General features: G+C 42.5%; 1 protein-coding gene, 1 non-coding gene and 1 pseudogene across 17 annotated transcripts in view; 1 reads left to right on the forward strand and 2 right to left on the reverse strand.

Annotated features, from left to right (window-relative positions):
- The window catches only part of MLLT10 (MLLT10 histone lysine methyltransferase DOT1L cofactor), a 228,829-nt gene that overhangs the window by 184,992 nt on the left and 28,729 nt on the right, over window positions 1-15,108 (reverse strand). For 2 of the 15 annotated variants that reach the window (XM_021943944.2, XM_021943949.2), the window contains one exon: window positions 7,901-8,104. The exons of the other annotated variants lie outside the window; for them this stretch is intronic. The gene's annotated coding sequence lies outside the window, so the exon portion shown is untranslated. The remainder of the gene's footprint in view (window positions 1-7,900; window positions 8,105-15,108) is intronic. 15 annotated transcript variants of the gene reach the window in all.
- Window positions 2,119-2,225, forward strand: LOC116269562. Its single transcript, XR_004177187.1, has one exon. It is a non-coding gene; the product is annotated as a U6 spliceosomal RNA (small nuclear RNA).
- Window positions 8,543-9,567, reverse strand: LOC103887358 (annotated as a pseudogene). The gene has a single exon (XR_651426.4). The product of XR_651426.4 is annotated as an uncharacterized LOC103887358 (transcript).

The raw sequence follows: 15,108 nt of genomic DNA on the forward strand, positions 1-15,108 counted from the left end.
ATCTAAGGCCGGGAATTCAAGACCAGCCTAGCCAACATGGTGAAACCCCATCTCTACTAAAAATATAAAAATTAGCCAGGTGTGGTGGCACATGCCTGTAATCCCATCTACTTGGGAGACTGAGGCACAAGAACTGCTTGAACCCAGGAGGCAAAGGTTGCAGTGGGCCAAGATTGAGCCACTGTACTTCCAGCCTAGGCAAGAGTAAGACTTTGTCTCAAAAAAAAAAAAACAAACAAACAAAAGGAGAGTCTGACAACATCTGTAACTATGTAAATGACCCAAATACCTAAATACAGCAAATAAAAGACAAAAACTGGCCAGGTGCAGTGGCTAATGACCATAATCTCAGCACTGTGGGAGGCCGAGGAGAGCAGATCACTTGAGGTTCGGTGTTCGAGACCAGCCTGGCCAACATGGTGAAAATCCGTCTCTACTAAAAATACAAAAAAAATTTTAGCCAGGCGTGGTGGTGCGTGCCTGTAATAGCTACTCTGGAGACTGAGGCAGGAGAATCATTTGAACCCACTAGGCAGAGGTTGCAATGAACCGAGATCATACCACTGCACTCCACCCAAGGTGACAGCGATACTCCGTCTCAAAAAAAAAAAAAGAGACAAAGATTGACAAACTGGATTTTAAAAACTAACCTAAAGCCAAGCATGGTGGCTCACGCCTGTAATACCAACAGTTTGGGAGGCCATGACAGGAGGGTCTCTCGAGCTCAGGAGTTCGAGACCAGGCTGGGCAACACAACAAGACTTCGTCCCTACAAATAATAAAAATATTAGCCAGGTGTGATGGTGCACATGTGTGGTCCCAGTTACTTGGGAGGCTGAGGTGGGGGAACTGTTTGAGCCCAGGAGGTCCAGGTTGCAATAAACCATGACTATGCCACTGCAATCCAGCCTGGGTGACAGAGCAAGACCACGTTTCAAAAAAAAAAAAAGGCCAGGTGCAGTAGCTCACACCTGTAATCCCAGCACTTTGGGAGGCCAAGGAAGGCAGATCACGAGGTCAAGAGTTTGAGACTAGCTTGGTCTACATAGTGAAACCCCGTCTCTATTAAAAATGTAAAAAATTGACCAGGCATGGTGGCGGGCACCTGTAATCCCAGCTACTTGGGAGGCTGAGGCAGGAGAATCACTTCAGCCCGGGAAGCGGAGGTTGCAGTGAACCAAGATGAAGCCATTGCACTCCAGCCCAGGCAACAGTGCAAGATTCCATCTCAAAAAAAAAAACAGAAAAGAAAAAGAAAGAAAACATAACCTAACACTATTTTGTGTACAAGAAATTCACTTCGAATAAGCATGTGAAAACAAAAAAAAATTAAAAAGGTATATGATGCAAACATTAATTAAAGAAATGCTGGATGACAATATCAGAAACAGTATACTTCAGAGCAAAGAAAAAGTACTAGAGACTAAGAAGGAAATTATTTATTGAGAGAAGGGTCAATCCACCAAGAGGACATAACATTCCTAAATGTGTATGCACCAAAAAACAAGACTACAAAATATGTGAAAGAAAACCTGATGGAACAGAATGGAGAAATGCATAAATCCACTAGAGAGACTTCAATATTTCCCTGTAACAACTGTTAAAACTACACATATATTCACAGCAAGAATATTTAATTCAACCCCATGAACTAACTGGATCCATGGACATTAACAGAACATTCCACCCATCAAGGGTGGAATACTTTTTTTTTTTTTTTTGAGACGGAGTTTCGCTCTTGTTCCCCAGACTGGAGCGCAATGGTGCGATCTCAGCTCACCGCAACCTCCGCCCCCCATCTTGCCCTCCCAAAGTACTGGGATTACAGGTGTGAGCCAACGTGCCAAGCCTTTTTTTTTTTTTTTTTTTAAGACAGAGTCTCACTCAGTCGCTCAGGCTGGAGTTCAGTGGTGCAATCTCAGCTCACTGCAACCTCTGTTTCCCGAGTTCAATCAATTCTCCCGCCTCAGCCTCCCAAGTAGCTGAGACTACAGGCATGTGCCACCATGCCCAGCTAATTTTTGTATTTTTTTTAGTAGAGATGGGGAGACTCTGTCTCAAAAAAAGAAAAAGAAAATAGCCAAAAGTGATGAACAGAGGATATATAAAGGTACTAGTTTGCTTGTCTCAGCAGCACATAGACCAAAATTGAATCAATACAGAGAAGATTAGCATGCTCACTGCACAGTGATGACATGCAAATTCTTAAAGTGTTCCATATTAAAAGGTACCAAATAAGCACCTTAAAAGATGGTCAACATCATTAGCCACTAAGTAAATACGTATTAAAAACACAATGAGGCGTGTGTAGTGGCCTGTAATCCCAGCACTTTAGGAGACCAGTCTGGAGCACAGCTTTAGCTCAGAAGTTCAAAACCAGCCTAAGCAACATAGCAAGACCCCATCTCTCCAAAAACATATTTTTAAAAACATTGGCTGGGTGTAGTGGCATACACCCATAGTCCCAGCTACTCGGAGGGTTAAGGCGGCAATGAGCCATGAGCATGACACTGCCCTTCAAAGCCTAAGTAACAGAGCAAGACCCTGTCTCAAAAAAATAATAATAATAGGCTGGGCGCGGTGGCTCACGCCTGTAATCCCAGCACTTTGGGAGGCCGAGGCGGAAGGATCACGAGGTCAGGAGATCGAGAGCATCCTGGCTAACATGGTGAAACCCCGTCTCTACTAAAAATACAAAAAATTAGCCAAGTGCAGTGGCAGGCGCCTGTAGTTCCAGCTACCCGGGAAGCTGAGGCAGGAGAATGGCATGAACCCGGGAGGCAGAGCTTGCTGTGAGCCCAGATCACGCCACTGCACTCCAGGCTGGGTGACAGAGCGAGACTCCATCTCAAAAAAAATAAAATAAAATAAAATAAATAATAATAATAATACACACAATGAGATATCACTAACACCCATCAAAATTAATAAATGAAGACTTATGTTCACATGAAAACCCATGTAACGTTTATAGCAGTTTTATTCTTAATAACCTACAAGTGGAAATAACTGAGATTATCTTTCAGCAAATAAGTAATTAAACAAAACGCAGTATAACTGTAACAAATACTAAGCAACAACCTGGAGGAATCTCCAAGGAATTAAACCTAGTGTAAAAAAACTCAATCTCAGAAAGTTACATGTTGTTTTGTTTTGTTTTTAGACAGAGTCTCACTCTGTCACCCAGGATGGAGTGCAGTGGCACAATCTCGGCTCACTGCAACCTCTGCCTCCTGGGTTCAAGTAATTCTCATGTCTCAGCCTCCCAAGCAGCTGAGATTACAGGTGTGCGCCACCACACCTGGCTAATTTTTGTATTTTTAGTAAAGACAGGGTTAAACTATGTTGGCCAGGCTGGCTTCGAACTCCTGACCTCAAGTGACCCACCCACCTCAGCCTCCCAAAGTGCTGGGATTACAGGCTTGCCAGGCACCCGGCCTCCAGAAAATTACAAGTTCTATCATCCCATTTATATAATATATAACATCCTTGAGATAACAAAATTACCAAAATGAGGAATACATTAGTGGTTATGACTAAGCCTGGTGGCAGGAGGAAAGCGGGTGTGGCTATAAAAGCACAACAGGAAGGGAGAGGATTCTGGGAAGATGGTGCAATAGGAAGCACCAGGAACCTGAGGTCGGGAGTTCAAGACCAGCCTGACCTCCATGGAGAACTCCCATCTCTACTAAAAATACAAAATTACCCGGGCGTGGTGGCGCATGCCTGTAATCCCAGCTACTCGGGAGGCTGAGGCAGGAGAATCGCTTGAACCCAGGAGGCAGAGGTTGCGGAGAGCCAAGATCATGCCATTGCACTCCAGCCTGGGCAACAAGAGCGAAACTCGTCTCAAAAAAAAAAGAAAAAACAAGTATATATAAGTCAGCAATGAAGAAAATGCAGGACTTATACACAGAAAAATCACAAAACTTTACTGAAATAAACTGAAGACAACATAAATAAATGGAGAGACATTTCATGTTTTTGGATTGTAACACCTTAATGTTGCTAAGATGTTACACTCCAAAGCAATCTACACATTCAATCAAATCCCTATCAAAATCCCAAGAATGCTTTTTGCAGAAATAAAAAAAACATACATTCTAAAACTCATGAAGAATCTCAAGGGACCTCAAATAGTCAAAACAATCTTGAAAAGAAAGAATAAATTTGAAGACATCACACTTCCTGAGTTCAAAACTCACTACAAAGCTACAGTAATCAAAATAGTGTTGCTGGGTGCGATGGCTCGTGCCTGTAATCCCAGGCAGGCCGAGGTGGGAGGATCACCTGAGATTGGGAGTTTGAGACCAGCCTGACCAACACGAAGAAACCCCGTCTGTACTAAAAATACAAAAATTAGCTGGGTGTGGTGGCACGCACCTGTAGTCCCAGCTACTCAGGAGGCTGAGGCAGGAGAATCGCTTGAACCCAGGAGGCAGAAGTTGCAGTGAGCCGAGATCACGCCACTGCATTCCAACCTGGGCAACAGAGCAAGGATCCGTCTCAAATAAAAAGAAAAAAAGAGCAACAATTATAGAAACATTTAGAAGAAAACACGGGGAAATCTTCACTGCACTAAATTTGACAATCATTTCTTGGATATACCAAAAGCACAGAAAACAAAAACTAAAAAAAGATAAATTGGACTTCATCACAATTAAAATCTCTGTGCATAAAAGGACATGACTATCAACAGAGTGAAAAGACAACACACAGAATGGGATAAAGTATTCACAAATCATATATCTAAGAACGGTCTGGAATCTAAAATTAGATACTGGGTCTAGGATCTAGAAGTAGATAAAGAATACTGATATTTCAACAACAGAAAGTCACACAAAAAGGGCAAAGGACCTGAACAGACATTTCTCCAAAGAATACACACAAATGGCCAACAAGCAGATGAAAAGATGCTTGTATCACTAATCACTGGGAAAATGCAAATCAAAACAAGATACCACTTCACATCATTAGCATGGCTATCATCAAAAACCAGAAAACTGACCAGGTATCATGACTCACACTTGTAATCGTAATACTCTGGGGAGGCTGAGGCAGGAGAACTGCTTGAGTCCAGAAGTTCAAAATCAGACTGGACAACATAGTGAAGCTACCTCTCTATAAAAATCAATAAAATGAGGTGGCAGTGGTGGTGGTGTGTGCCTGTGGTCCCAGCTACACAGGAGTGTAGGTGGGACAAATGCCTGATCCCAGGAGGCTGACACTCCAGTGAGCCATGTTCAAGCCACTGCACTTCAATGCTGAGTGACAGAACAAGACCCTGTCTCAAAAACAGTAACAACAACAACAGAAAATAACAAGAGATGAAGAAAACTGAAAAAGACTTGAGTGGAAAAAAACTGAATCTTCATGCATTGTTGGTAGGAATACAAAATGCTGAAGTCTCTGTAAAAAACATTTTGGCAGTTCCTCAAAAGACCAAACAGGCCGGGCACGGTGGCTCAAATCCCAGCACTTTGGGAGGCCTAGGCCGGCAGATCATCTGAGGTCAAGAGATTGAGACCAGCCTGACCAACATTGGAGAAACCCCGTTTCTACTAAAAACACAAAATTAGCCAGGTGTGGTGGCACACGCCTGTAGTCCCAGCTACTCGGGACTCTGAGGCAGGAGAATCACTTGAAACCGGGAGGCGGAGGATGCAGTGAGCCGAGATCATGCCATTGCACTCCAGCATGGGCAACAAGAGTGAAACTCCGTCTCAGGAAAAAAAAAAAAAAAAAAGCCAAACAGAATTACCATACGATCCAGCAACTTCACTCCTAATGTATACCCCCCCACTCAAAAGAGATTAAAACAGATGCTAGAATACCAATGTTCAGCATAGCATTATTCACAATAGCAAAAAGGTAGAAACAACCCAAGTTTCCATCAACAGATGAATGGATAAACAAAATACGGTATATACATAATAATGGATTATGTAATATTCAGCTATAAACAAGATTCAAATTCTGATACATGCTACAACATAGATGAACCCTGAAAACATTCAAAGTGAAATAAGCTACATACAAAAGAACAAATATAAGATTCCACTTACATGAGGTAGCTAAACTAGGCAACTTGATAGAAAACAGAAGTTACCAGGGGCTACAGAGAGGGTGAAATGAGAGTTATGCTTATGGGGTACAGAATTTCTCTTTGGGATTAGTTCTGGAAATATATACTGCTGATGATTATAAAATACTGTGAATGTACTTAATGCCACTGAACTGCATACAGAAAAAATGGTTAAAATGCTATATTTTGTATTATGTGTATTTTACCACAATGAGTAAGGAAAATCTGAATAATCAGATTACCATGTTCATGGATTGAAAAATTCAAAACTATAAAGATGTCCATTCTCACCAGGCGCAGGGGCTCATGCCGGTAATCCCAGCACTTTGGGAGGGCAAGGCGGATCACAAGGTCAGGAGTTCGAGACCAGCCTGGACAACATAATGAAACCCCTTCTCTACTAAAAATACAAAAATCAGCCAGGCATGGTGGCAGACGCCTGTAGTCCCAGCTTCCTGGGAGGCTGAGGCAGGAGAATCGCTTGAACCCAGGAGTCGGAGGCTGCAGTGAGCCGAGATCGCACCACTGCACTCCAGCCTGGGTGACAAAGCAAGACTCTGTCTCAAAAAGAAAGAAATCCATTCTCCCCAAATTGATATACACAATCAATGCAAACTCAAAACACTAGCAACATTTTTGTGGAACATTATGGTTCAAAATATTTATCAAATGCAAAGAGCTAAGAAGTGGCAAGATACTTAAAATAACAACAAAAAAGGAACACAACATAGAAGGACTAATTCTATCTGATATCTTGTATCCAGTTATTATTAATATGAAGCTATAGTAATTTTAAAACTGTGGTTCTCTCACAAAGGCACATAAAAAGAACACAAAGTCCAGAAAGAAATCCATACAAATATTAATAGCTGATTTATGACAGTGCCACTGTGGAACTGAGAAGAATAGTGTCAAAACAAATAGATGTCTCTATTTAAAATTTTAAAAACTAAAAATGTTTTGAAAAGAGGTTGGGCACAATGACTCATGCCTATAATCCCAGCACCTTGGGAGGCCAAGGAGGGAGGATCGCTTGAGGCCAAGAGTTTAAGATCAGCCTGGGCAACATAGCAAAACCCCACCTCTGTTCTTTAATTAAAAATCTAAAAATTTTTTAATTTTTTTTAAAAGAAGAAGATAATAAACTTGCTCAGTCATATATTTAGTTCATTTAAGCCCATGATCTCTTTGATTTTTTCTTTTTCCTTAGAGATAGGGTCTCACTCTGTCACCCAGGCTGGAGTACAGTGTCAGGATCATAGCTCACTGCACCCTTGATGAGTGAATGAATAGGAGTTTATGTTATTTTAGGATATTTATATGTACTGAAACCTAAAATTTTTAGAAAAGGATTTGAGGCAGTCTATAATAAAGGACAAGTATTGTAATAATTAAAAGAAGAAAAATAAGGCCGTGCACAGAGGCTCACGCCTGTAATCCCAGCACTTTGGGAGGCCGAGGTGGGTGGATCACCGGAGGTCAGTAGTTCCAGACCAGTCACGCCAACATGGCAAAACCCCATTTCTACTAAAACTATAAAAAATTAGCCAGATATGGTGGCAGGCACCTGTAATCCCAGCTACTTGGGAGGCTGAGGCAGAAGAATTGCTTGAACCTGGGAGGCAGAGGTTGCAGTGAGCCCAGATCGCACCATTGTACTCCAGCCTGGGCAACAGAGCGAGACTCTGTCTCCAAAAAAAAAAAGAAAAATAATAAGAGCCAGTATGATAGACATCTATTGTTTTTCTGCTTCATAAGCATCCCCTTCTTTTGCAAACAGCACCCACCCCCCTGCATTATGGAAACTGCTCTTACCCCTGACTCCAACTATGTAGTTCTAGTGAGGGTTGCCATTCACAGTACCCTCCCCACTCCAGCCACAGAGATGATGGGCACATGATCCAAGACAGGCCAATCAGAGTCCTTTCCAGGATTCTTCAAGAAAGCCCCTTCTTCTGGTAGAAGGGGCTGGAAACAAGAGCTGCCAGCAGTCATGGTTCCAGCCTCATGAAGTAGAGTCTGTAGTGTGAGAGAATGAAATCAACACGCAGAGAAACAGAGATAAGAGGTGAAGTCCTAAACCCCATGGAAGGAGAAAGAGGGAACAAATATACTAATAATGATATTAATACAGCTGATGTAACTAAAGACCAGATTTGGTGCTAGGCTGCCTGGTAACCAGGACAAAAAGATATACAGAATGTATTTCACAGATCTATCAAAAAGGAGGAAATATACCAGATATGCAAAGGAGATAATTTTCCTGATGCTTTATTATTAAAAGAACTTCTTGTACATGGATCTTTTATGTTAAGAGTCACTGAAGAACAAAATGGACAGTGTCCATGATGAAAGTGTTATATCAAATACAGATTTTATATGCTATTACTTATAATAACTGAGTTATATCTCAATCATTAAGCACAAGGGAAAAAATAACAACACAGTAGGCATTTGAAGAAGTGAATACATCAACTAGTTTTATTTTTTCAGGAAGCTTGTCAGCGATGAGGAAAAGATAAAAGGGCAAAAATGTAAATGGAAAGCAGAATTCATGAGACGATTCAAAAATGTTTGTGAGTTGAATGGGAAAAAAATCAAGTAAACAGGATAGACTGATGACTAGTACTTGGTAAAACAAGACCCTGTCAGAAACATAAAAAGACCACATCAGAAACACAAGTAGTTAATTCCACTTAAAGACTACCACCTCTCCTTCTTGAAACGCCAAATGACAACTGAGATAAAGGGCATAAAGCCATAAATATAAAAAAGACTATCCCTGGAAACTTGAAAGGACATATGACAAGTGGTAAATGACTTAGGACCAAACAAAGCCGCTGCAGTAAGTAAGACAAATCCAAAAGCAATGCATTAGAGCACCAGAAACTGGAGGAACATTAGATACCAGGCATCGGGGGAGGGGAGATGGGCATGCGCAGTGATGTTCTCTGTATCCAGGAGGGACGTTTCCAGATAAGGCTAACCAAGAGGAATTGCATATCATCTGAAAAGCAATCAAAACAATCCCCTTATCCACTACATACTAACACGTAACTGGCTCTCACTTGCCCTAGAAAACTGCAAAGGTTAATTTTCTAGAGAGGGTAAATGTAAGAAATCTAGACTGAGGGACACCAGGAGCAGCTGAAGAAAAACAAGAATCACAAAAGTGTAATTCTAAATCCTCAAATTCCAACATCCATCTGGCTGAAGGAATATTGGTAACCAGGTTTGTCAATCCCAAACGGGTGATCATGATCAGATGTATTCCTCTCTTAATAAGCTTAGAACCCCGCTAGATCATTTATAATGAAGTCTATCACTCAATAATGTCTCCTCACACAGAACTTTCAATCCACTCATTAGGAATTTGTCTTAAATTTGAGGCTGGGCACAATGTCTCACGCCTGTAATCCCAGCACTATGGGAGGCCGAGGCAGGCGGATCACCTGAGGTCAGGTCAAGTGTTTGAGACCAGCCTGGCCAACATGGTGAAACCCCATCTCTACTAAAAATACAAAAATTAGTCAGGTGTGGTGGCGCATGCCTGTAGTCCCAGCTACTCAGAAGGCAGAGGCAGGAGAATTGCTTGAACCCAGGAGGCGAAGGTTGTGCAGTGAGCCGAGATTGCACCACTGTACTCCAGCCTAGGCAACAGAGCAAGACTCCATGTCAAAAAAAAAGAAAAAAGAAAAAAAGGCCAGGCCCAGTGGCTCACACCTGTAATCCCAGCACTTTGGGAGACCAAGGCGGGTGGATCACCTGAGGTCGGGAGTTCGAGACCAGCCTAACCAACGTGGAGAAATCCCGTTTCTACTAAAAATACAAAATTAGCCGGGCATGGTGGTGCATGCCTGTAATTCTCCACTACTGGGGAGGCTGAGGCAGGAGAATCACTTGAACCTGGGAGGCGGAGGTTGCAGCAACCCAAGATCATGCCAGCCTGGGCAACAAAAGCAAAACTCTCTCTCAAAAAAAAAAAAAAAGTCTTAAATTTAAATCAATGGCTGAGAATCACCAGATTTTTACATAAAGTCACTAACACGAAAGACAGGCCAAAACAATACAAAAGAAGACTTCAAGGAGCAGAAGAAAATTTCGTAACTGAAACAAAACAAAAACCTCCAATTAAAGTATCAGCTAGGCATTGCGAGTCATGCCTGTAATCCCAGCACTTTGGGAGGTTGAGGAGGGTGGATCACCTGAGGTCAGGAGTTTCACACCAGCATGGCCAACATGGCAAAACCCAGTCTCTACTAAAAATACAAAAATTACCCAGGCGTGGTGGCAGGCGCCTGTAATCCCAGCTACTGAGGAGGCTGAGGTGGGAGAATTGCTTGAACCCAGGAGGCGGGGGCTGTAGTGAGCCAGTATCATACAACTGCACTGCAGCCTGGGTGACAGGCAAGACTCTTGTCTCAAAAAAATTAAATTAAATTAAATTTAAATGAAAATAAACTGTATCCAAGAAACTTGAACAGAAGATTACAAAAATAAGGAGCAGCCAGAGAGCATAAAGAGTCCTTAGAAATTAAAAAGTATGGCCAGGTGCGGTGGCTCACACCTGTAATCCCAGCACTTTGGGAGCCAAGGTGGGTGGATCACCTGAGGTCAGGAGTTCAAGACCAGCCTGACCAACATGGTGAAACCCAGTCTCTACTAAAAATACAAAATTAGCTGGGCATGGTGGCGTGCGCCTGTAATCGCAGCTACTAGGGAGGCTGAGGCCTGAGAATCGCTTGAACCCAGGAGGTGGGGGTTGCAGTGTGCCGAGATCACACCAATGCACCTTAGCCTGGGCAACATAGCAACACTCTGTCTCAAAAAAAAAAAGAAAGAAAAAAAAGAAAAAAGAAGAAAGAAAGAAATTAGTAAAACAGACTTGAAAAATTTAAGTGAAAGGGCCGAGCTCACGCCTGTAGTCCCAGCACTTTGGGAGGCCAAGGCAGGCAGATCATGAGGTCAGGAGATCGAGACCATCTTGGCCAACATGGTCTCTACTAAAATACCAAAAAAAAAAAAAATTAGCCGGGCACGGTGGCACGTGCCTGTAATCCCAGCTACCTGGCAGACTGAGGTAGGGGAATCGCTTGAACCCGGCAGGCAGAGGCTGCAGTGAGCTGAGATCGCATCACTACACTCTAGCCTGGAGGCAGAGCAAGACTCCGTCTCAAAAAAAAAAAAAAAAAAATTAAGTGAAGGAGTGCCAGGAGTAGTAGCACACCTATAATCCCAACACTAGGGAAGACTGAGAGAATCACTTTCTTTTTATTTATTTTTTTTTTTTTTGAGACGGAGTTTCGCTCTGTTGCCCAGGCTGGAGTGCAGTGGTGCGATCTCGGCTCACTGCAAGCTCCACCTCCCGGGTTCACGCCATTCTCCTGCCTCAGCCTCCCTAGTAGCTGGGACTACAGGCACCTGCTACCAAGCCCGGCTAGTTTTTTGTATTTTTAGTACAGACAGGGTTTCACTGTGTTAGCCAGGCTGGTCTCGATCCCCTGACCTCATGATCCGCCCGCCTCAGCCTCCTAAAGCGCTGGGATTACAGGCGTGAGCCACCGCGCCTGACCCAGAGAATCACCTTTGTCAAGATCAGCCTGGGCTACACTGTCAAGATGCTGTCTCAAACAAACAAAAAAATTTTTAAGTAAAGAGTTGGAAGAGAAAGTGGGGAATCACCTCAGAAAGTAGAGTAAAAAGAGCTATACAACTGAAACAGAAAATACAAAAATTATAGGATCAAATTAGAAAGTCCAACATCCAAAATTTTTTAAAAATACAGAAAAGGCAAACAAAACAGAATGGAGGAAATTTTCAAAGGAATAATTCAAAAACTTTCTCTCTGACCTAAACTCACATTCCGAAACGTGAGCTAACAAATCAAAAGGATCACTGTGTACCTAGTACAATGTGTAAAAGAAAGCACACCATCGTGAATATCAGAATAACCAGGTTAAAGAGAAAAATACTAAATCCAGAGAGAACTACCACACACAAACGATTAAAAAGAAATCAGAATAGGCCAGGTGCAGTGGCTCATGCCTGTAATTCCAAAACTGTGGGAGGCTGAGGCGGGTGGATCACTTGTGTTCAGGAGTTCAAAACCAGCCTGGCCAACATGGTGAAACCCCATCTCTACCAAAAATACAAATTAGCCAGGCATGGTGGCACACGCCTGTAATCTCAGCTACTCGGGAGGCTGAGGCAAGAGAATCACTTGAACCCAGGAGGCAGAGTTTACAGTGAGCCAAGATCATGCCATTGCACTTCAGCCTGGGTGACAGAGAGAGACCCTGTCTCAAAAAAAAAAAAAAAAAAGAAAGAAAAAGAAAAAGAAAAAGAAATCAGAATTGCAGCCAGATGCAGTGACTCACGTCTGTATCCCAACACTTTTAGGAGGCCGAAGCAGGTGGATTACCTGAGGCCAGGAGTTTGAGACCACCCTGGCCAATATGGCGAAACCCCCATCTCTACTAAAAATACAAAACTGGCCGGGCGCGGTGGCTCATGCCTGTAATCCCAGCACTTTGGAGGCCGAGGTGGGTGGATCACGAGGTCAGGGGTTCGAGACCAGCCTGACCAACATGGTGAAACCCCATCTCTACTAAAAATACAAAAATTAGCTGGGTGTGGTGGCGGGCGCCTGTAATCCCAGCTACTCAGGAGGCTGAGGCAGGAGAATTGCTTGAACCTGGGAGGTGGAGGTTGCAGTGAGCCGAGATTGCACCACTGTACTCCAGCCTGGGCAAAAGAGCGGGACTCCATCTAAAAAAAAAAAAACAAAACAAAACTGAGCTAGGCGTAGTGGCACACGCGTGTAGTCGCAGCTACTAGGGAGGATGAGGCAGGAAAATCTCTTGAACCCGGGACACAGAGGTTGTAGGGAGCAGAGATCGCACCACTGCACTCCAGCCTGGGTGACAGAGTGAGACTCCATCTCAAAAAAAAAAAAAAACAAGAAAGTAGAACTGCTTTGGACTTGCTAACAGTAACACTAACAGCTAAAAGGCAGTAGAGAAATACCTTCAAATTCTGAAAGAAAATGATTTCCAACCAAGAATTCTATGTATTCTGTCAAACAATCAAGTAAGATAGCAATCCCATTTTATTAACCATGCAAACCCTAATTTATTTCTCATGTGCCTTTTCCTATGAAGCTGCCAGAAGATGTGCCTTCTTAAATATAAAGAAACAGGGGAGTAGGGAGCTAAAAAACAGGGACTCCAATATAAGCAAGAAGAAAATGCCAAGATAATGGTGAAGGGATGTTCCACTATCTATATAGCAAACCTAAAGAGCAAACAGTCCAGATGGGAGCAAGCAGATGGTACCCAGAAGAAGGTCCCTGGTTTAAAAAGGAAAGGAAGGGGGAGGAGAGTAAGACAAGGGAAAGTAAAAGAGGAGAGAGGAAAGAGGGAGGAGGAAGGGGTAAGGAACAAGAGAGAAGAATAAAATCAAAGAGCGGAAAAAGAGGAGAGGGAAAGAAGAGGAAGAAGAAAATAAACAGGAAAGATGATAAAAGGAAGGAAAGGAAAAGTGAATCTATAAACTACCTAATACAATAACCACGCAGATTATTTAAGCAAGCAATGAGAGAGGCCAGGCGTGGTGGCTCACACCTGTAATCCTAGCACTTTGGGAGGCCGAGGCAGGTGGATCACCTAAGGTCAGGAGTTTGACACCAGCCTGGCCAACATGGTGAAACTCCCTCTCTACTAAAAATACAAAAACTAGCCGGACGTGTTGGCGCCTGTAATCCTTGGTACTCAGGAGGCTGAGGCAGGAGAATTGCTTGAACCCAGCAGGTGGAGGTTGCAGTGAGCTGAGATTACCTCCACTATACTCCAGTCTGGGTGACAAGAGCAAAACTCCATCTCAAACAAACAAAAAAAAAGCAGTGAGAAGATATACAAAGATTTAGTCTTATAGCCTTAGGGAAAAAAAAAAACACACAAAGAAAGTTGAAATACAGGACAAATATTAATTACAGAGAAAAAAAGAAAAATTAACACCAGAAAGTAATAACACTGCTGTATACTTTTGTCTTCGAAATTAGCAAAAACCAGGAACTGTAGCTCATGCCCGTAGTCCCAGTACTTTGGGAGGCCAAGACTGGAGGATCCCTTGAACCCAGGAGATCGAGACCAGCCTAGCAACATAGTGAGACCCCATCTATACAAAAAATTTAGAAATTAGGCATGGTGGTGTGTACCTGTAGTCCCAGCTACCTGGGAGGTTGAGGTGGGAGGATGACCTGAGGTCAGGAGTTCGAGACCAGCCTGGCCAACATGGTGAAACCCCGTCTCTACTAAAAATACAAAAATTGCCCAGGCATGGTGGTGCGTGCCTGTAATCCCACCTACTTGGGAGGCTGAGGCAGGAGAATCGCTTGAACCCGGGAAGCAGAGGTTGCAGTGGGCTGAGATCACACCACTATACTTTAGCCTGGGCAACAGAGCGAGACTCTGCCTTAAAAAAAAAAAAGAGAGAGAGAGAGAAACCATTAGACTTATTTAAAAAAAAAAAAAAGTCTAAACACAAAAACAGAATAAACAGATACACCATATGCTAGGCAATTTATCAAAGTATATCTATGTTTTCAACTCTCTTACTAGTTTTGTAGGCAGGTTAGAAAAGAATACAAACAAGTATTAAGCACCTACGTCATTCCTGCCCTTATGCTAGGCTTTTCTCACATTAAAAGGAAAAGGAATTCAAGAAACAAGCTAGTAAAACTGGCTGTGTTATCTATGATGGTAAGCACCAAATCTGTTAATTTTTGAAAACCACCTCTTTGAAAGCAATAGGAACTTAGGATATTATGCTGAATTTAAAATCAAATACTAGATTATGAGTCAGCAGTAACGAAAAAAACTTTAGTAAATGTTCAACTTTAAAGACATTATATTTAAAGTGTACAGGCTAAAAAGCTTGTACAGAAATAAAAAAGTTCTTTGTATTATGTAAAAAAAAAAAAAGATACAATCTGAGTACTTTTCGGTACTCACCCTGGCTTCTTG

This window comes from Papio anubis, chromosome 11, assembly GCF_008728515.1.
Source record: "Papio anubis isolate 15944 chromosome 11, Panubis1.0, whole genome shotgun sequence".
NCBI classification, from domain to species: Eukaryota; Metazoa; Chordata; class Mammalia; order Primates; family Cercopithecidae; genus Papio; species Papio anubis.